This window comes from Ailuropoda melanoleuca, chromosome 3 (assembly GCF_002007445.2).
Source record: "Ailuropoda melanoleuca isolate Jingjing chromosome 3, ASM200744v2, whole genome shotgun sequence".
Taxonomy (NCBI): Eukaryota; Metazoa; Chordata; class Mammalia; order Carnivora; family Ursidae; genus Ailuropoda; species Ailuropoda melanoleuca.
The window spans coordinates 116,785,083-116,806,385 of NC_048220.1; the positions used below are offsets into that span (position 1 = coordinate 116,785,083).

The 21,303-nt window shown below is 41.9% G+C and overlaps 1 protein-coding gene and 1 long non-coding RNA gene across 10 annotated transcripts in view; one reads left to right on the top strand and one right to left on the bottom strand.

Annotated features, from left to right (window-relative positions):
• LOC105235545 overlaps positions 1–21,303 on the bottom strand; it is a 204,137-nt gene that overhangs the window by 36,116 nt on the left and 146,718 nt on the right. For 4 of the 5 annotated variants that reach the window (XR_004624304.1, XR_004624305.1, XR_004624308.1 and 1 more), the window contains one exon: positions 17,214–17,346. This is a non-coding gene — a long non-coding RNA (uncharacterized LOC105235545). Of the gene's footprint in view, positions 1–17,213; positions 17,347–21,303 lie in introns of those variants that run through there. The other variant, XR_004624306.1, reaches the window with a different exon arrangement.
• DAB2 (DAB adaptor protein 2) overlaps positions 6,759–21,303 on the top strand; it is a 60,039-nt gene continuing 45,494 nt past the window's right edge. For 3 of the 5 annotated variants that reach the window (XM_019794580.2, XM_019794581.2, XM_019794582.2), the window contains exon 1: positions 6,759–7,179. The gene's annotated coding sequence lies outside the window, so the exon portion shown is untranslated. The remainder of the gene's footprint in view (positions 7,180–21,303) is intronic. The other 2 variants (XM_034656973.1, XM_002914665.4) reach the window with 2 other exon arrangements.

The window sequence follows — 21,303 nt, forward strand, 5'->3', positions numbered from 1 at the left end:
TTCAGACAAGTTCACATTATCATTAGCGCTCTACTGTGTGTTAACTGCTACTTGAAGTTCTTTAGACAGATCAACTTATTCAGTCCTCAGAATAGCACTATGAAGGAAACTCTATTATTTCCCTCACTTTATAGAAGAGAAGTCCAGTAGTTTTCCTCAGATTACACCGCTGGTACGCTATGGAGCTCAGATTCACACTGGGAGACACACTGATTCCAGAATCATGCTAAATGCAAAATAGGATATAATAAAAAGTCAAGATCTTCTGACCAAAAAGCATCACAAGGCAAATAAAAAGATTTCATTGAAGGAGGTAAGGTCTCATTAAATCCAGTATTTCCTCATCTTAACTAATTACATGTGCATAGATCTTATTTCCAAATAAGGCCTAGCCTGAGGTTCCATGTGGACAGGAATCTTGGGGAGGAGAGACAATGTCCAACCCAGCACAGGGTCCCCTTCTACATCTGTAGCCAAAAAGAGGATTCTTCTCCACTTCCCACAGGACAAGTCTTTGGATATTTGGAAAGAGCTCTAGTCATAGATCTCCCTCCCTAACCCACCTCATATGCTGAAGGAGACTCTTGCCTTCACTACACGTGCCCAATTCAGGCAGGCCACCCTGGCAGAGCCCCTGGGAGTTCTCAGACCCCCAGAAATTCCCTCACTGTCCAGTGAGCCTTGCTCTCAATGTTCTTCTATTTGCCGCTGTCTCCTGCAGTTGAAGGAGCATCCACAACTCCACGATGGATACTGTTTCCCAGGTGTGGACAGATCCAGACAGCGTACAGTGAACCCTAAGTGTTGCCAGTAACCCCCATAATACAGTTCAGGCCCTGACTGCATGAGCCATACATTCCAGATCATTCAGGAGAGCCGAGTAATAGTTCAAGCTCTGTCCCTAGCTCTAGAAACAGAAGCAAACCGAAGTTTCTGCGCTTACATTTCTTAACCTTTAAAGAAAGTAATACTTGCCCTAACCTGTTTGACAATAATGTTGTGAGGACAAATATCAGATTGGTACAAAAGACTCAGATAAAATCCTCAGATAAAAATGGGTGGGAAGAATGTGGCTATGCACCCATAGCACAATGGAATGTAACCTTATTTTATGGCATGGGGTCCTTTAATAATCTGGTGAAACCTACGGTGCAGGGCCTCTGCAAATGCACATAAGCATGGGCCCACTCACATATATAAGCTTCCAAATAACTGGGTAGTTGAATTACCCTGGAGTCCAGACACGGATTCTCCCCCTTCTCCAATTAAGAAGTGATTTGAGCCTGAGGGTTAAGTGACTACGGAAAATAGTGTTCCATCCTGATTCGCGGATGGCCGTTCTGGCTTGGAACTGAGGCCAGAACTGAGGCTCTTTGGCCAGCATGTGGCCATAGTTGGAGCAGAGTAGAAATATTTTTGGATTGAATTCAGTGTCTGTGGACAGTGAGGCACCTTCTCAGTAGTAGCAACAGAACTCCGAAGCACAAGAGGTGGGGCTTCAGTCCCACTTTTCTCATTTTCTGTCTCCCCCTGCCTTTTAATGTCCCCATTTCAGCAGAAATTTACTCAGCTCTCTTTGAAAGGATGCAATTGATCCATTAAAGTGATCCTCACTCATCTGTTAGAAAATCAGGGTCCAGGACTGATCTACATGAGAAGTCAGCCTTAAGAAAGCTCAACCACAGCCAGAGGAACATAGTTTTATCTAACACATGATTTACTAGACAGTATCTCTTCTAGTGGTGGTAGAAATAATTTAGGACAAGAACACCTTTCTAGTAATGTATTTTTCCCATGATTTTAACATGATTTACAGTGTTCATATAGCCTCAAATTCTTCAAACACTTCTCATTTAATAGGATTTCCTTTGTTTTCTATCAAAAACCAAAACAAGAGTGGAAGACAGGGAACGCCTATTTAATAGATAAGGAAACTGAGCCCTTGAGAACTTAGGCCACTTGCCCTAAATCCTACAGTTAGTAAGAGATGGAGCCAGGACTTTCACCCAGATCTGATCCTAAATCCCACTTTCCTTTGTTATACCATAAAGGTAAGCACATACATAATATCCAATTTCAGTTTTCCAATGCCCCCTTTGAAGCCAAGATCTAGTCTGACTTCATGGGTAGTAGGGGATCATCCCAGGAGTTGGAAGTCACATAATTTTTCTCTCTTTCTGGATAACCTTAAACTGGGTGCATGGTGGACTTGACAATTGCCTCCAACTGATCAAAAATTGGGGGAAAAAAATCTATCCCTATTCTTCCTGATGACTGAGATCTCTTTTAAAAATGAGCTGTGCCTTTCATGCCACAGTAAGACACAGGATCAGAAATGCAAACATCTGGATATAGGTCAGTGCAAATGGCTGATATCAGATCTTTCTCTGAAAATAAGTCATGACAGGGGAAAGGGTAGGGAGAGAGTCACTACCAAAGTCAGGACACTGTCTGAAGCTGCTGAGAGCCAATGGGAGAGAAAGGAGTCTAAAGACCAGTGGCACCTGCCTCCTATCATCCTTGCTCTTCTCCCTCTCCACTGAGCTCTCCTCACTCAGAGAACAGAATGAGTATGCTCTTGCCTGCCGGAGAACTCTGTGTTTCCCAAAGTGTGGTCCCCAGGACTAGAGCAACTGAATCACCCAGAAATGCTGGTTAAGCCCTCAGATTCCCAGGCACTTCATGCCCCCCCTCACCCACTGACCCACCCGCACGCCTTTCCAGTCCTGGTTTGAGCTGGGGCCAGGAATTCACCCTTGTAGCAAGTTCCCAGAATGTCTGCTGTGAAATGAATGTTTGAGAACTACTTTTCTAGAGGCTGAATTAGATCATGAGAACACTGATGAATACTTACTTTTGAACCATCTTGAGGAAAACACCTGAGTGAGAGCTGTTTTATGGATTTCTTTTATAACTCTTCTCTTCCCTTATCTTAAAGTGAACTGGTGTATTTTTTAAAAATTATGCAACCCTGCACGTATACCATTTCATTTAGATACACAAATGTGATCTCTATATATCTGCATAAAGTTTATTTTAATTTCTTTTCCCTCTTTGTACAGCTCTGACACCCTTCCTTCCCCTGTCTATTCTCATCTCTGTGAGGTCCCCAGTAGTCTATAATGCAATCCACTCTAGTCTCCCTTATAATTAGGCACACAAACTCACACACACAGTCAAACTTAAATGGTTAGGTGTTGCTTTTCATATTACCAAAACCATATTTTACATTTTTTCTGTGTCGTGTTTGTCTCACTCAACACCTCTATTAGGTAATAGAAATCCTTCCATATTACAAGGCTTAACTCTAAGGTATTCTTTTAAATGATTGCATATGATTTCACAGTGCAGATGAATCATAACTTATTCAATCATTCTCCTATTGACAGACAAAATTTTTCCCAGGTTCCCACTCTATGGACAATGCAGTGATTAACATCTCTGCTCTATTTCTAGGGATAGATTCTTATTCATAGGATAGAGAGCTCTATAAGTGTTGGCCACAATAATAATTAATATTGGTATTTTGTATATTTATATGTATTTTTATTTTTAACCACTGTTCTCAAATTGCTTTCCAAATAAGATGTTTTAGCCAGTAGTTCATATGAGTATTCTTTTTCCCCTTTACAACTTCTCATTATAAAAGTTCATATTGGTAGTAGGGGCGCCTGGGTGGCACAGCGGTTAAGCGTCTGCCTTTGGCTCAGGGCGTGATCCCGGCGTTATGGGATCGAGCCCCACATCAGGCTCCTCTGCTACGAGCCTGCTTCTTCCTCTCCCACTCCCCCTGCTTGTGTTCCCTCTCTCGCTGGCTGTCTCTATCTCTGTCAAATAAATAAAAAATCTTTAAAAAAAAAAGTTTATATTGGTAGCAAAATGCAATTACTTAGATAAATTTATCATATTGAATTTTTAAATGTCCTTCACTTTGAATATCCCAACTTTTGAAGTACCATTTGAGTTTTACGCATACCACACATCACAGCCAATAGTAAGCATTGAGTTCGGAGGTGCCGTGCAGGTGCAACCAACAAGACAAAAGAAAAACAGGCAGTCTTCAATAAGACTTCCATCCAAATATTTCAGATCGATCAATCGATCAATCAATAGATAGGAAAAACCTCCAATATTTGTCATGCCTTGCCAACAGCCAAATCTGATAGGATCAGTTTTTCTATGTCTGTAAATATGCAGGGTAAGTCAAGGTCAAAGAACATTTTCTGGGAACAATAGCTATTTTCTTCATTTATTTTTATGACGCTGAAGAGGAAGAAGAAAAGCTGTGACCTTGCTAGATCCACCAACTTTCACCAGTCCTTGTTTGATTAGAACATCTGGAAGTCTCCAGCAAGGCATCAAGGTGCACAGATAGTTCACCTAGGACCACATCCATCCGAAGTGCCATTTACAGTTCGTGGGAAATGGCAGGATTCAGGATGGGATGTTTAAGGGAGACAAGAGCCCTAGGGAGGGGGCAGAAGAAGGGCTGGAGAAGGGAGAGAGAAAGCTTTAGGTCTGTGAGCTAAAGGGGGGAAAACCAGCTTTATTATGGAAGAAAAGACACACACATAGGATAGTTCGCCCAAGCAGAGCTGCTGTGGAAGCACATTCCAGGAAAATCTTAAGAGATTACTTTAATAATAAACCATGCATTCTTCAGCAAGCCATCACGGGATTAACTACCCTTTTTCCTAGGCTGGGAACACAGTCGTCAGGTTTTTTTTTTTTTCCTTCTCCCTCACAGGCAGGTTTTATGCAAGGGAAAGTCATGCAAGGACCATAGCTTTTCAAACATTGCATTGAATTTTCCTCACCTTAATGTGCTAAACATTAATTTCAATGGTGATAAGAAAAGACCATTTAGGCAGGGTTAACCTCGGGGTGGGCTTGGGCGTGATTCTCCGGCTGCAAGGACGTTCATTCTAGACCTCCTGAAAAGCGAACAATTTCTATGGGACAGGAAACTGATCCATCAGAGATAAAAAGAGTTAAATTTCTTTTCATGCTTTTTTTTTTTCTTACTGTGAGCAGGACACTGAATTACTGCCAGAAGCAATATCAGCACCCTAGAGTTATAAAAATACTCTTCAAATCAGAGTTCTCCACTATTGACTCTTCAGATTTCTGTGTAAGATGACAGAGTTGTCTATTTTAAGCTGTATGTGTGAGCCCACTGCTCATAAATGGACTGTTTTCATCAAACTCTTCTCTTGAAACTCCAGCTCATGGCAGATGAAATCATTTTATTCCTCTGGCTCCTTAGACATATCTCTTCCATGTGGTAGAGCAAACATATGTTAACATTTCTAGTAACGGTCTTTTGATTAAAAAAAAAAATAGGTTTGGGTGGTCACTTCTGAGTTGAGAAAGTATTAGCTACGGAGGTTAAAAGAGAATCCCCCTTCTTCCCCCAATTGCCAATGCCTCTATTTCCTGAAATCAGCTGTCATTTGTCCAGCTACTCAGCCTTTGGAAGTGTAACCACCCTTCTGGACTCCTGGGTCTTAGAAATAAAGCAGTATGTCCTAAAATGTACCAGAATTAGAGTTCTCTGCATAAATCTTATAAATACTGTCCTAAGTTTAAAGTCTACATGCCTCTTGTCATTCACAGGAAGTCATTTTTTTTAATAATAGCAAATTACCTCAGAGGAACTTTGAAAACTGTCAGCACCACCCTCCCCACCCCTGCACCCTCAGGTGTGAGGGGATGAGACAGGTGGCAGAAATCATAGAGGCCAGGAGAGGTGGCACTCTCCCTGTCGCGGGGTTATGCTGCTCTGTGCCCCCAGCTCACTGGCGGTCCCAAGCCTGACCTACTTGAGAGCGGGGACTGCCACTCACACTGAGCTGCCCCAAATTACACAGCGGCTTTGCAGTTGGGTTAGGCTTGGACCACAAAATGCATCCTTGGTGTCCCATGAGCCCGATTTGAACCCTCAGCTTCCAGAGGTAAAATGCAAATCCGCTGTGTGTCCCTTATTCAATAAAAGCAATAACCCTTTCTTATCCAAGTCATAATTTGGCATTTTCACATTTAGTACACACTCTCTCCAGCTTCCGGGGGGGAAAAAAGGAACCTAGACATGCTTTTCACAAAATAATTTCAAATTCTTAAAAAATGACAGAATTGTTCATGATTTTAAAATAGGGAGAAAATGACTTCCCAGCTTGTGGAGGTTCGCGAAGCTATGGAGTGCCTTCTGCTGAGCACGGCGTGTCAATATTTTCAAATATTTTATTTTTCATGTTGCGTATTCTTCTTCGAGGTGTAGGGAGCACTTAGTTACCTTGAGTCTACACACGGGAGTACAAACGTGTACTTTGTATCAGAGGCACGGCTTATTTAGATAGCTTATACAGAGGTGGACGTGTATGTTTGCATCGATTTCTGAGTATTGTTTTTATATCTATCAGGATTTTATTTCGTCCATAAATACCGTATGTTTTCCATGTACACACACACATTTCCCACCAAGTTAAGGGCACCCGCACCAGTAACGCCAGTAAAGGAGCCATCACACGTTCCACCGGAGAAACGGCAGATCGGAGCTGGGAGCCTCGCCTCTTGCCAGGAAAGTCAGGAGTAAAGGCAGCCCTTTGTTCCGCGGGCCCCAACGGGTTAGGAGGACTTTCGTGTGCCACATCACTGAAGTGGCAACCCAGCGCAGGAATTTGTGCAACGAAGGTCGGGTGGACCCCACCCCTTTCCTGCGGAGTTTCCCTTTCCTGTCCTTATTTGCCCCCTCCCCTGTCCCGCGTCCCCAGCTCCCGGCGACCGGGGCTCCGACGGCACCCTCCCTCGTCCGTCCCTCCCCCTGCCTGGCCCGGGCCCCCTGCGATCGCCCCCCGCTGGCGGGGCTCGCGAGCGAGGGGAGCCGGGCGCTCCGCGTGGCTGCGGCTCGAGTTAATAAACAGTTAAGTTTGGAAGACTCAGCAGACACGTTGAGGGGGAGTTACCAAGCCCAGGCAGCAAAAACATCCCGGCGCATTCCTGGGGAGTCCTCGGCTGCCAGCATCTGATTAGAACCATATCTCGCCGGGAGTGGCCGCGCGGCTCCGAGGCTCCCGGGCCGGCGGCTATTTAAGCGCGGCCCGCCGTGTCGGCTGCGCGGCAGCCCGGAGGCTCGGCAGCTGGAGGGAAGTCATGCTCGCTTCGCGGAGGCGCTAGCTAGCCGTGAGTCGCTTTCCCGTCCTTCCTCCCCTTGGCTCCATTTTTCGCCATCTCCTCCCCTCTTGGCTTTCCCCTCCTTGGGGTGCAGTTCTGGGACTGGGGGGGAATCTTAGAAAGGAGACCGTACTTGGGGAAACAGCGGTTTTGTGGCCTGACATCAGAGGAATGCTTCCACGGACTGCATTTACCTTTGGGGTCGGGCTGCAGATGTCCAGCTTGTGACATTTCATAAGCGCCTCCCTTTGTGTGCGTGTGTGTGTGTGTGTGTGTGTGTTTGTGTGTGTTTGTGTGTGTGTGTGTGTGCTTGTTTAAAAGCTCTGCGGGTAACCCTGGTAGAACGCTGGTGTGGCTACTGACTGCCTCATTAACTCCTCCAAGGGTGTTTATTTTTGCCCTGTGACAAAGGCTGGGGACCCGGTTTGTACCCCCCCCCCCGGAAGCTTTTTCCTGGTGACTGACAACGTGTGGCAGGAAAATGTGAACTTTGTCTTACACCCGCATTCTTAAGAAAGTATCTCCCCGAGAGACCGAACAAACTTGTTTTAAATCCCTGGAGCGTTTAAAAGGTGTGTTGGCCTGCTTGCTGTAAACTGGCTGGAAAGATTAAGTAAGAATTCTAGAAAAGGGGGAAAAAATGAATGGGTTAAAACCATGGAGCCCCAGTCAGCATAGCGGTTTTCATAGCATAGAGCCGACTCTGTTACTTGTCTCTGCTTCCTTCCTCTTGCTTGACTCAATTTCGAGCCTGGAATTCGCGTCTGCCGTCAATGTCAGCAGGGAACTGTTTGAGTCCAAAGGGAAATTTAACTGGATTAAAAGCACTTAAAGAATCTGGATGTTATCTCCACGCCCTTACCACCCCCCACCACCGCCACCTTTTCCTCTTTCTTTTTAGTTTGTGTTTGGAAGGAAGACAGGCACCCTTGTAAAATGAGAAGAGCAGAAATAAGCTTCCAGACACATGGAAAGACTTAACAATTATGGAGGGGAGACTTCATGAATAGTAAATGTTGTTATTACACTATAAAGTGACTTAATAAAAAAATTTCTGGCCCTAATCAGGCAAAGCATGGGAATGGAGGAGAAGGAGGTAAGACAGAGCTAACTCAAACAGAAGTAATGGTTGAAGAAAGAAGGCAGCTACGAAATGCCTTCAAGATGTCTGATAAGGCTCTCAGAATGGCTTTGATGGGATTTATAATTGATCTTCCTTACAGGCTTGAGGTTAGCTCCCCGCACGGGAGCATCTACTAGCTTTCGCGGAGGGAGGAACTAGCTGGGAATGGGGAGCACGGCAGCTACCAAACGGCTTGTCTCCCTGGTCTATGACGTCTCGGTGTTTGCTTCCTACACCCACGATCAGACCAGGATTAGACTACTTTTCTCCAGGCCTGGTGCCCCGCCCACCCCAGGTTCTGCCTCTCCCTCCTTGAAGGGAAACAGGCCTCAATGACCTGTAGGAAAGTTTATCGCCTTGAGAATTCAGAAGTATTTGGCACTGAGCTCTCTGTAACCTTTGGGGGAAAGATGTTTTTGGTGAAGCTCTGGGTATGTGGCAATACACAGTGCCACACTTCACACAACATGGAGTGTGCAGTGTGGACAGTCTCCTGGAGAAAGCACGGAGGAGATCCAGTAGCCTTTTCCAGTGTGTATTTCTGGGACTGATGACTTCCTCTAAATTCCTCATCAGTCTCCCCCTAGGGCAGACTGGATTCTTTTTCCTGTTGGTAAATAACTTCACTTCCCCTTTTCCTTCGCACTCTCAGCTCTGTCCCTTCTTATCCAAACAACTGCCCAGGAAACCAGCTCTCCTTTACGCCGGAGCCTCCTACATGTTCCTGGATGGCTAGAACAAATGGCTGGTAGTGGACCGTCCTCCACCTTTCAGCCATGACATGTACTTCATTGGCATTCTGGTCTTGGATGCAACTGCATCTTCACCTGCGGGTGTTAGGAGAGGGAGAGGAGCCATGCATGGCACTTGCTAAAAGCCTTGTCTAATCTTTTGAGGGCAAGTCTGCATTTCCACTCAAGACTTTTGACAGTTTTAGATGCAACTAAAAGTCCAAATTCCCATGAATTAGGTTTATTTGTTGTCTTACTCAAAGGGTTGAATGGACCTTAGTCACCTTGTCTGGGTTGAGGGAATTGCTTTTAAGACTCTTGTTGGCAGGAAGGTGGTACAGGGACCTCTAGAAACTTCTGATCAGATGGTTGGGGGTGATATTTATTGGCCTGCTTGGCCATGCCTCAATTATCTGAAGATTAAGAGAGCAGGAAGGCCTCTGCCTTACTGGCCAGCAGGAGGCTTTGTGGATACGGAGGGCTCTTGGCGACACAGCAAGCATGTGCTGTTTCATTTCTAGCCTGGGCTTGCTACCACTGGTATTTTTTATCTGAATGGTTTTGAAGGTATTATGTGTTTCTCTCCCTCAATCTCTCCTGCCTTGGGGATTTCATTGATGCTTTTCTCAAGGACAAGCAAAGATGCCGAAATGCTCGAGCAGGCTGCTGAACACTGGGCTCTCCCATGTGTCCAGTTGCCCTCATGGCATCAGAACATGTGTCCCACATGGGAAGGCTTGAGAGCAGATTGGCTGGGGAGTGTCCGTTAACAGACCGAACATGTCAGGTTCTCTGTCCTCCACAAGGAATCAGAACGAGACCTATACTGGCAATAAGAAACACCCGAGCAGTAGGATGTGGCATTTTAAAATTCTCCCTGGTGCTGCATGTACTTCTGAAGTTGAAGCCATGCCACCGAGTCACACAGAGGCAGGCCAAAGTCACGTCTAGGTGACGCTGCAACAGCAGGTCGCTGAGCTTCGTGGAAACCTAACTCAGAGTGACGTAGCCTGACTGGGTTGTATGAATCAGAAAGAGAGCAGACCATCAGTCTCCTCTTGTACAAAAACCACACTAATTTCTGATGCAGGGAACCCGTGATGTCGAGGATGGACACAAAGGGCTAACGTTCACACCAGTTTCTGCCTTGCCCCCAGGACAATCAGGTAGTGGGATGAGAGCATGGGTTCCAGAGTCCTACCGCCTTGATTCAAATCCCAGCTACCCCATGGTTGCTTACGTGACCTTGGGCAAATTGCATAACCCCTTGGTCCTTAAGCTTCCTTCTCTGGAGAGAATAACAGTACCTAGCCCCAGTTTGTTAGGGACACTTTTAATCTAATATGCTTAGAATACTTTATTCTCTCTGACCTAGAAATGTGGGTGTTTTGTTTTATTTTTGCCCCCTGAACAACTGAATTATGTGTCTTTGTGAAAACTGAAGGCAGGGTGGAGAATTTCTTTATCAAAATCGGTCTGTTAACGGACACTCCCCAGCCAATCTGCTTGTCTACTTGAGAACTATTAATCATTCAAGCACCCAGCATTAACGAGGCCAGTGTGTTTGATGTGCTCACGCTAGAACAGACAGGGAGTTACTCTGTGTTCTCCGCCTGGAAGCCTGTAGTTCGCTTTGGTCAAGCTGACCTCCCCTGGTCTCACTGAAGTCTCCACCCCCTCTCAGCCTCCCTTACGGAGTGGGAGCCGTTCTTCCCCAAGTCAGCATTATGGTAGAAGGAAGTGGGAAAGGAGGGACCACCCATACGAACCAGAGCGACTGGGCTAGAAATAAAGTCTTCCAAGTGCATGTGGCCCGGTCCTGTGCTTGCCCACATAGCTGGGCAGGTTGCCATGGTTACTCCCCTTCCCGCATCCTTCTCCTACCCTGGAAGGAAGCCTGCCCCTCTAGGGTGAGCAAAATCTGGACAAATTGCTTCCTGATCTAAAAATGGAAGCTACTTTTTCATTGAGGTAGGCTCTCCTGACTACCTCATCCTTTTCCTCTTCTCAACTTATTTTAATCTTAACACTTAATTGTCTAACGCTTGCTAATTCTTACATCATCAAGGTAATGAAACATGAAGGCTTATGAAATTTCAGGAACACAGGAGCTATTGCTTCAATATTAAAGAAGCCTGGCAGGTTTTCTGTGCTACCGTAACTTGTATAAGCTAGCTAGAGGCAAGTGACCTTTTAACTGCCTTAAACCGGTAAGAATTCTGAGTGAACTCAGCAGGCTGAGTGTTCAGCTGTAAGGAAATTACCAGAAGGCAGAATGCAGAAGGGCTGTCACTTAAATTTTTAGGTAACCATAGAGTAAGGGAGCAGGTAGAATAGGAAGTAACAATCCTAGAAAAGTGAGATTTAAAACGCTCTTCCACCTGGAATAAATTTGGGAGAGGGATATGTGGTTTCACATTTTTCTCTGGGTAAAAAGCTGCCTTATTTCTCTCTGATGCACAGTGTTGCTCTGAAATAGACTGAGATCTTTACGTGACAGATGAAACACATAAACTCCCATTTCACAATCCAATTCATTCAGTCTTTCAAGACTGGACACTTAGTTACCTTCATGTGTATTTCACCACTAGAGAGAATTCATCTAAAATAGTGGCTCCCAGAGTGTGGTCCCCCGACTAGCAACACTGGCATCATCTGGGAACTTGTTAAAAATGCAAATTCTTGGTCCCCATCCCAGATCCACTGAGCCAAACTCCAGCAGTGGGACTCATCCAGCTGTATTTCAACAAGCCCTCCACGTGATCTAAAAGTAACTTTCACAATTCATTTGTTTTATAATTTGGTTGTTCATTGGAAAGCATAACAAAGTATGTGGATTCCTACAGTCATGGAAATAATAAAGCAAAGCATTTAAACATAGTTCAATTTAACCGGATCTTAGGATGCAAAAGATGAAAAAGCACAGACCTTGACATTGTTCCTGCTATCTCAAGTATTGTTTTCTTGATCCAAGGAAAGTCGATATACTCCTTATTTTGTATTATCACCTCACTTCCAAATCCTTTCTCCTCTTTTGGGTTTTTTAAGAGCATAATTAATCTCCATTTATTAGAAGACTATCCCAGATACTTCTTTTTAAAAAGATTCTAGTAAACTAGATCATTTTACCCGTGAACCAGATGGTCTTCTCTAACCTATAAAACTTTTTATTTTGCTTTTCATGCAATGCCCAGAGTGCAGACGAAGGCTTGTCCATACTGGTAAATGGAGTGGGAGGCCATACTGGTAAATGAATCTACTACACTTTATAGAACTGATGGTTTATAAAGTACCATTCCATTCCATTCTCCCATTTATCTTTCACAATAAGTAAATTTAGATAGAAAAAATTTGTACTTCTTAGCTCAGATTTGATCATTACATATCAGCTTGCTCAAGGTCATAACATGAGATGGGAGATGAGAGGCAGGATTCAAGCATGACTCTTTCTGATTTAAATCTTGGTGTTTATCTGAATATTTAGTGAGTACCTATTATGTGGACTATGTCGCTAGCCTGGCAATGGAAGAACGCCTAGTGAGTGGGAATCTAGAAGAATGTCTACAGCACGTGGAACAAAGAATGTAGACTCTGGACCCATGTTGGGATGACGGCTATGCCATTTCTTAGGCATGCTACTCCATGTCCCTGACCCTTAATTGCCTCAGCCACCTTGCAAAACAGTCCTAAGAATGACCGATGTTAATCAGAGACTGATGTTTACAGAGATCACACCTTCGACTGAGAAATACAAGGGTGTGATCCAGAATTAGAGAATTGAAATCAGGTCTCAAGGAGGTGACATAGGTCAGGGCTTAAGAGCTTAGACTCTGAACGGCAGATGGCCGTGTCCACAACCCACTTTGCCATTTCGGACAAGAGATACCAGGCCTGAGCTTCGTTTTCTCCATCAGTCAGATGAGTTGCCTCCGAGTAAAAGTTAAGTGTGAAGCCATAAACAAATGCTTTCTCAGAGCTGCTGCTTTAGAAATGCACCTGCCCTGGAACTACAATTCTCAGTGCAACAATTAGGCTGATATTTGGAAAATACTCTTGCTTTAATTGTTTGTGAGCTTGAGGCAAGCTAAAATCTAGAGATGAACACATTTCAGCTGAGAAGTTAGAAGACCTTCTTTCTTGCACACCTTGAAACTATTAAATGTGAGGGTCAAGCAGGAGAATGTGGCCATGCTTCATAAACCAGTTCAGGCCCACAAATATTAACTCTTAAGGTACCACTTAAATCTCATCTGGGCAGGACAATTCAGTCCTCCTAAGGTCTAGAGTTAATCCGTACTCCGAGAACTGGAAAGTGATGAATGGCCTCACTAAATGTGTCCATATTGGATCTGGCTGCCCTTCTTGTTCTAAACATTTCGCACAATTGACCACACTTATTATCTGTATTTTAAGTGTCCGATTAGGGGTCCAAACCTGTTTTAATCTTCTGTGATATGTACTGCAGATGCCAAAGTGCTTTCTCTTATCATTGAGTTGTCATATGCTCGAATGCCTGTCAGAGGCCTGGCAAGGTTATATGAAGAATGCTGGGGGCGCCTGGGTGGCAGAGTTTTTAAACGTCTGCCTTCAGCTCGGGGCGTGATCCTGACGTTATGGGATCGAGCCCCACGTCAGGCTCCTCCACTATGAGCCTGCTTCTTCCTCTCCCACTCCCCATGCTTGTGTTCCCTCTCTCGCTGGATGTCTCTATCTCTGTCAAATAAATAAATAAAATCTTTAAAAAAAAAATGCTGAGCCAGTCCGGCTTTGTGGTACAATGTTAATCCAGGAGGGAAACATATAACCAACCTCTAGATCGAGGATCAGAAACAAGAATGTTATGCTTCCGAGTAGTCGTGCAAATATTTGTCCTTTAAAAGAAAGTCTTAGCTGTGCTTTAATTACATTAACACTGGGTGGTGGTGGTGGTAGTATTTTTTGTTTTTGTGTTTGGGTATTTTCTTTTAAACCTTTGCTTCTAAAGTTAAACACCTGAAGTGCAATCCCATTTTTGAAGTAGGAAACAAATATGTAACTGATCGAATAGGCTCTTCCATCCACAGCTGATTGATAATCAGGAGATTTAATAACAATTTCTGCTTGGACCAAGGTTTAGCTGTAACTGAAGCTTTTCAGAAACATACATATTGACAATTGACAAACAATTGAAAAGCTGATTTTATTCAATGGTGAAGCTGTCTTCTGAAGGGTATCTTGTATAGATGCTGGTTTGGTGCCTGTTAACTTGTTCTTTGGGGATTTCTGGTTTATTCAGCTTGTCTAAAGTTCTCAATGACTAAAGGTTAGCTGTGATTGAAAGTTGGTTGATAATATTGACCTGACACCTGCTAGCAGACCCGTAAATGCCAATAATTGATGCTTATAAGAAATTTCGAGAAAATGACACATACTCAACTAATATGTGGTTTTATTATAATGAAGAGGTGTGGGTAGGGTCCAGAAAAGAAAAGAACACCAGTGTGATAATGGACTTAGCTTTTAAAAGAATGGTGGTTGTCAAGTAGAAGAAAAATGCATCCTAAGAGAAGCACATAAGCAAATTATGCAGGTGCATGTCCAAAGACACAGACTGGCCAGTTTGACCAAGAGAAAGTACAGATGGCAGAGACGAAAGAGCTGGATTTGGAAAGGAGAGATGGATTGCGCTGAGACTTGGATAGAAAGACAAAAACTTTAGTCCATATTTGTCATGCAATAGATCTCTTTGTTAAATCAGGAAAACAAAATGCTGACTCAGGTAAATTAGCCCAGCTCTGTTGACAGAATGAATTTGAGCAGAGATCGTTTAAGAGTTGAAGAAAAACCTATATTTCATGACAAATCAACAACGTAGAGAAAAGATTTGCTTAAGAGAATATTATGAGGCAAATGGAAAATATGTGTTACCTCTAATGTTGCAAGTGCACTACTCTTTACCAAACTACGTGGGTATCGAAAAGTAGGACCTGACCTCAAAATTTCATTGAGTTGGGGAAAACGTTCTGTATAAATCAGAAGGCAATGATAGGTCGTGGCAAGTGTAGAAAAACAGTAGGCTGGTGAGAGGTCAGTGAAGATTCCCCTGAGGCAACACACCTTGAGAGGACTTTGAATGACGGGAAGGAATTCACATAGGTGAAGGCAGTAAGTATTACAGCCTAAGGACGTAACACAAGAAGGCACGGTGTGTGTGTGTGTGTGTGTGTGTGTGTGTGTGTGTGTGTCCAGGGCAAATGGAAAAGATTAGCTTCTCCAGGGAACAGGTCTCTGTCTCTCTCTATATATTAATATGGATAGATAGATACCTGATTAATATAAAATCAGGAAGGCCGTGAGGTCTAATAGGGCATTCCCACAAGAATTCAACCATGAAAGTAGATCAAATACAAGTGGTTTCTTACAACTTAGATTCTCGTTGGACTTCTTTGAGAAGGTGAAGGAAAAATTCATCCCACAGAGTTTCTTTACTTCAAGTATTCTAAATATCTTAAAAAGTTCTTATGTTACGTGTACAGAAAATACCAGAGTAACACTGTAATATGAATTGGCAAATCGTGAGGGACAAGATACATGATATAAGGAAGTATTGCTTTTTTGGAAACAGGAACTTGGGATGGTGATGAGGCAAGATTAGGGAGGAATACTAAAAATAATTTTTAAAAATTTTTGGTGGGGAGGGAGGAGGGTAGTGGACATAAAGGATAGTTCTAGAAAATAGAGGGTCACGGGTTTGCCAGATTCGGTAGACATGCGAAGTCTATGATAAAATCTTAGTTTTGTGCTAAACTACAGACAGTACTGTTATTGATCTTTTAGGCATATCCACGTACAAAATACATTCTGTAGTTCTGTTTCCAGGTAGTGTATAGAGATACAAATGTTCAACTTTCTGTATAAGAACTCTTTAATAGAAACAAGGGAGGCAACTCTGTTCTGTTTCAGGATCTGGACTCTTACACTTCATGCCACCAACACTTATTTAAGGGCTTCCTATTTGCATTGATAATAAAGTCCAAGTTTTTAAAGACTGACATTAACCCAGTACTATCGGATACTTCCTTTCTAATGCTCTTGTAAGTAGACCACGTTACTTAAATACCAAAGCCACTTTTGGGAGTGGCCCTGGTTACATTTTCATAATATTGTTTCATTAAAATCTGTGATCAGTAGTTTTGCCTGATCTATTGTACTCAGAAAATCTGATTATTAAGAGTGCCACAGAATGTGTTTGATTCTAGATTACCAAGGTTCATGTCATCTCTGAATTGCTTGCCCTTCTGAAGTGACAAAACTGAATGCCAGGTGAGCAGAGTGCTTCTTTCTGGTGTTTATGAAAATAACGTTGATTCAGAAATTTGGATAACTTTTCAGAAATCATCATTGACGTTCTTTAATAACTGAGCATATCACAAGATTCTTTCCTCCCGCGGGCTCAGTCACACAGATGCTCTTCCAGATTGTAATACGGTTCTAGAAGACTCCCAAACATTGAACGTAAATATCGTCCATCTAATTAGTGATTTAAGTAAATGATCATTTTAAAACTGCCTGTTGAAGAGGGTAATTAAACCCTTAAGACCAAATTTGCATCTTTCCATGGTTGATTTAAATAAGAAAGCAATTTATATAGGCTTCCTTGAAGCAGTACTGATTTTGCTCTTATTAAACATTATTAATGGCAATGAGGCTTTCTACCCTAATCAGAAACATTTCCTTTAAAAAACTTAGCACCGATTGTAACTATTACGTGCTTGTTCTCTCTCCTCTGCCTATTTGGTAAGTGCCTTGAGAAGAGAGGCCTTGTCTCTCTCAGCACTGTATATATAGCAGAGTGAAGCACTTGGCACACAGTAGGTGTTCAATAACCGATAACCAGATGGCCAAGTGAATGAGTGACAAGCTGCTCTCATTTGCAACATTGATTGTGATTTATTACAGAGTGGGCAAAATGGGAAACTCCAGCTCACCTTATCATCTGCTGGTATAAGTAAAACAGTTTTGAATCTTTTTTTTTTAACTTTAAGATTATTTATAATGAGTAACATCCATATGTTCCTCTAGTTTATATCTGCTCAGGGCCTGAGAAAGGCAGACAAGCTGTTACTGAAATTCTCCAGATGGTATGGTCTTTTCAAGTCCTTGGGTTAACTTCTACCAATGGAGTATTCATCACAGCTCATACATGGATCTGACCTGATGGGTGGAATCACCTGGCTAATAATTATCGTAGTGGTGAATAGTTTCCATCCTGATACTTCACCCAAGGACAACTTCTTATTCTCCTTCTGTTTCTTCTTTTTAAAGTTGCCACTGAACTGTTTCCTAAAAAAAAAACCAATAAAAATGGAAGGAATAGATGAAACCTTTGGCTCAAGCCCTGGTTAATTAATATTATCCTTTGGCCTTAACACAATTTCTGCCAAAATAAAAAGAAACCTGTTTTTTTAATTACCATAATGCAGCTGTAATGTGGGTAAGGATGTGATGTCCATTAGGCTCCTTAAGATGCCTGAACTGGGTTGCCAATTCATTACTGTTCCACAGACCCCAATGTGTCCAAGGAAAACAGCCTAAAAACCAACAATAGACCATACACTGACCAAGTTTTAAAATCCCAGCATAGAAGAATTTTTTCAAATCCTAGTGACCATTTGATCCAAACTTACTGTTCATTTTTTAATACGTCAGAAGTTTTTCTCAATAACTTTGGATGGTAAGTATCAGTGAATGATGCCCAAGTTGATAGTTCAAGGCTTATAGTGGGCAGCATTCTATATGCTTTAGACATGCATGTGTTCACTTTGTAGGTTCTCTCAGCTATTGAGTTTAATTCACATGACTGAATTCTAAAGCATCCTCAGGATTCTATCTGTAACCCAAAGTAGACTGTAGATTTACCTATGTTTTAAATATTAGTATCTGGCAAATTAGCTTGTTTTTAAGGAATTAATTTTAAAAATGCAGAAAGGCACATGTCACCCTAATATCACTATTCTAAATGCATAAGAAGCAGAAATCTGTCTCTCACCGTGCTCACTACCTTCTTAACCAACATTTCCTTGGTACTGATCTTTCTAGTCTTTCAAGTTATATGGAGAACATATATCAAATGGGGGAAATGCTGTATAATCCGCTTCAAATGAGAAGCTATAACGATGTGACTATTTTAGTCGGTAGCTGCCTTTTATAAAGGATACTCCTTTAGGTGGTCACATTTCAAAATACCAATTCACTATATCAGCTTTTAGAAAACTGGCATATGGGAATTCTATTTTTAGGATAAGATGGATCTTCTTAGAATGAAGGTTATTAGACATAATGGTCTTTGATTTTTTTTAAGCTACCTTTAGGACACTTGGTTTATTTGAAGTTTGAGGGTCACCGCACATCATAGCTTGGCAAGATGGGATAACCTTGGATCTGACATTTGAGATTGTTAGACCTTAACCTTTCAATTAAAATACTTTGTTTCCAAAAGATTAGCCAAGTATTTAAATGAAAAAACCGGCAGTGTTGAATCACTCAGAGTGGCAAGTTCATGCAACTATCATACTACAAAGCGATGTGACTCTTTGATGCCATGGTCCATACTCAGATTTGTGGCCACCCCGGCCTCCACACCATTGCTCAAAACCTCAAAGTCTTCCCAGTACCGTCTAGACATAACGTAGTTCTGAAAATTCACTCTAATCCAGTTTGACCCAACTTTCAACCTTTTCCCCTCATATCACCCAGCACGGTCCTGTATTCTAGCCAAGCTGACATAAATACCCTTTACTCACTGCTATCAATTCCTCTTTCCTGAAAGTGTTTTCTGGCTAATTCACATTCTTCCAGTCTGAAGAGCTGAGTTTAATTCTCTCTTTTTGCTTGTATAACTCGAAAACAAAGAAGTTAAGAGCGTATGTATTAGCCCTGTGGGATTTTTAGGGGGTTGGTTGACTTTCGTACTTCACCTTCTCTCCAGTCAGGTAGGGATGAGAACACTTCCCCCATAGCATTAAATGAGAGTTTAAGCATCATATATCACACTTGGCATATAAAAAAATCCAATAAATTTAACTTACAAAAATATGGTATTCCTACTGTGTTCTTAACAAACCTGTTTAAGCCATCACCAACCTTGCACTTTCAATCCACTCTGCTCTCTTTTTATCCAGAATATTTATCACCTTCTGAAAGACTGTAACCCATTTATGTGTTTCCCTGTAATCCATTATGTGTTTCCCTAAAAAGGAATAGATCTTTATTTTGCTCATTGACATATCCCAAGCTCTGAAGAGTGCCTGGCACATAGTGGGGACATAGATTTATTACATGAATTAGCTCACATTTGGGGGTAAACTTCATTTTCAGTCTCTAAATTATAGGGATTTTAAGCAGAGATTAATCACCAAACCCCATATGCTCCGAATAAAATAATAATAATAATAATAATAATAATAAATTTTTTAAAAAGCAGGCAGTATTTGAAAGCCTTCTTAATCTTCTAACAGTGTAACTTCAGGGCAAAATCTAGGGTAGCCAATGACTTCCCATTTGTATAGTCACTCTGGCTAGGCATGATGTGAGATGGATGACAGGGCTTTCAGAGTCAAAAGGAAAGGCATTTGTTTTTAGCCTTTCAAGGGACTTTCTTAGATGTAGGTGCAAATATAAAATGGAACTTAGGGTAGGGAACCTCAACACTGGAGAGACTGACCCTCAGAAAGAAATTTTAATCACATCCACTTCTGATAATTAGTCTTAAAAGTAGAACTTCGCTTATGTGAGTGGGACTAAGAAAATTTAGTCCCTTAGTGTTGTTTCTCTCGCTATTTTCTTTGGTGTAACTCATTATCTCCATGCTCTGTAGTTTGTTAAGGACTGCATCCTAGTTTAAAAAAAGAAAAGTTACAACTATAGACATTCCTAATTTCTGATTTTGCTGCACTAGAAGGCATCTGTGGGGTATAGAAGGGCTTGATCATTAGTTTTTTGAGGATTTGTTTTAACCTCCTTGTCTACAATATTGAATCTTTTTAATAAAGATTGGATTAGGAACTTAATAGTGGCTTTCAAAGAAGACTTGTCTTTGCACAGAGTTATAGAGTTCAGCTGAGGAAATGAATGATCTAATTACATTCTCTGATGCTAAAAATGCCGACATTCTAAGACCAGAAAATAGCAGATGCCACCGTGAATCCGTCCAAAGCTTCTAGAACCGGCTCGAGTTACATTTATGTAATGACTATAATAGGGATAATAAAGAGAGACTACACAGGGGGCACCAATCTAATCACTTCTATCCATCCCATGGTTCCCGTAGTATTTAAGTGTCAATTACTTAGCAAGCATAGAATTTTGCAACAGGTCATTACTAGTTCAGAGACTAGACGAGATTGTTCTAAAAGCTAATGAAACATGTTGCTTAAATATTACATTTCTTATGAACCAGGGAAACTTCCTTTACAGTGAGTCATTGATGTTGACATTCCTGCGTAGGCTAACCAGAAGCCTTTTCATAGTTCAATAAAAATAGGAATATCTCATAATGGGCCAGGAGATCTCAGTGAAAGCCCAGCAAAGTGGCATGTCATAAGCAACCATTGCTACTAGTTATCTTATGCTAGAACTATAGACCCAAGTGTCACCCCCATGTTTTATCATCTTTAAAAAAAAGCCCAATATGGATGCTGTACGTTTAAGAGGCTTGGGAGAAGGAAGAACTCTCAATCCATCTGCTTATTCTGGGAAAGGCTCCTGTGGTAAGTCAGATTTTTTTTTTAACCAAGTTCTTGCTTTAAAACAAAAGCTTGCCCATTAAAGGATCCTTGGTTCTCTGAGTGCTAGGCAGGTATATGAGTAATAACTTAACACAAAGGAAAAATACTTGACACAATGTCTAGCCAAAGCTCTGATAAGTACAAAACAGTATATACTTCAAAAGTTTCTAACACAACTGTTAGACAGTAGTAATCTCACTATTAACTTAAAACATATTCATTTAACATGGAAGGAGTAGAGGATTAACCAGCATTAGAAATCTATCTGCAGCTGGAGATGATTTTGAATAACACATTTTAAAAGACACAGACATAGATCCAATAAATGGGTCTTTATAGTCTAGAAAACCAGAAAAACTAGATTGTCCTAGTATATAAATTTATCATCTCAAATAAGTTAAGCCCTTTTGGGGAAATAGTGATTCCTTTGGCACCATATGAATTGATGACTTATTTAGTTAATTCATTTATTGCCTTTTAAAATATCCAAAGTGAGCTGTTTATCAGGCTAGCA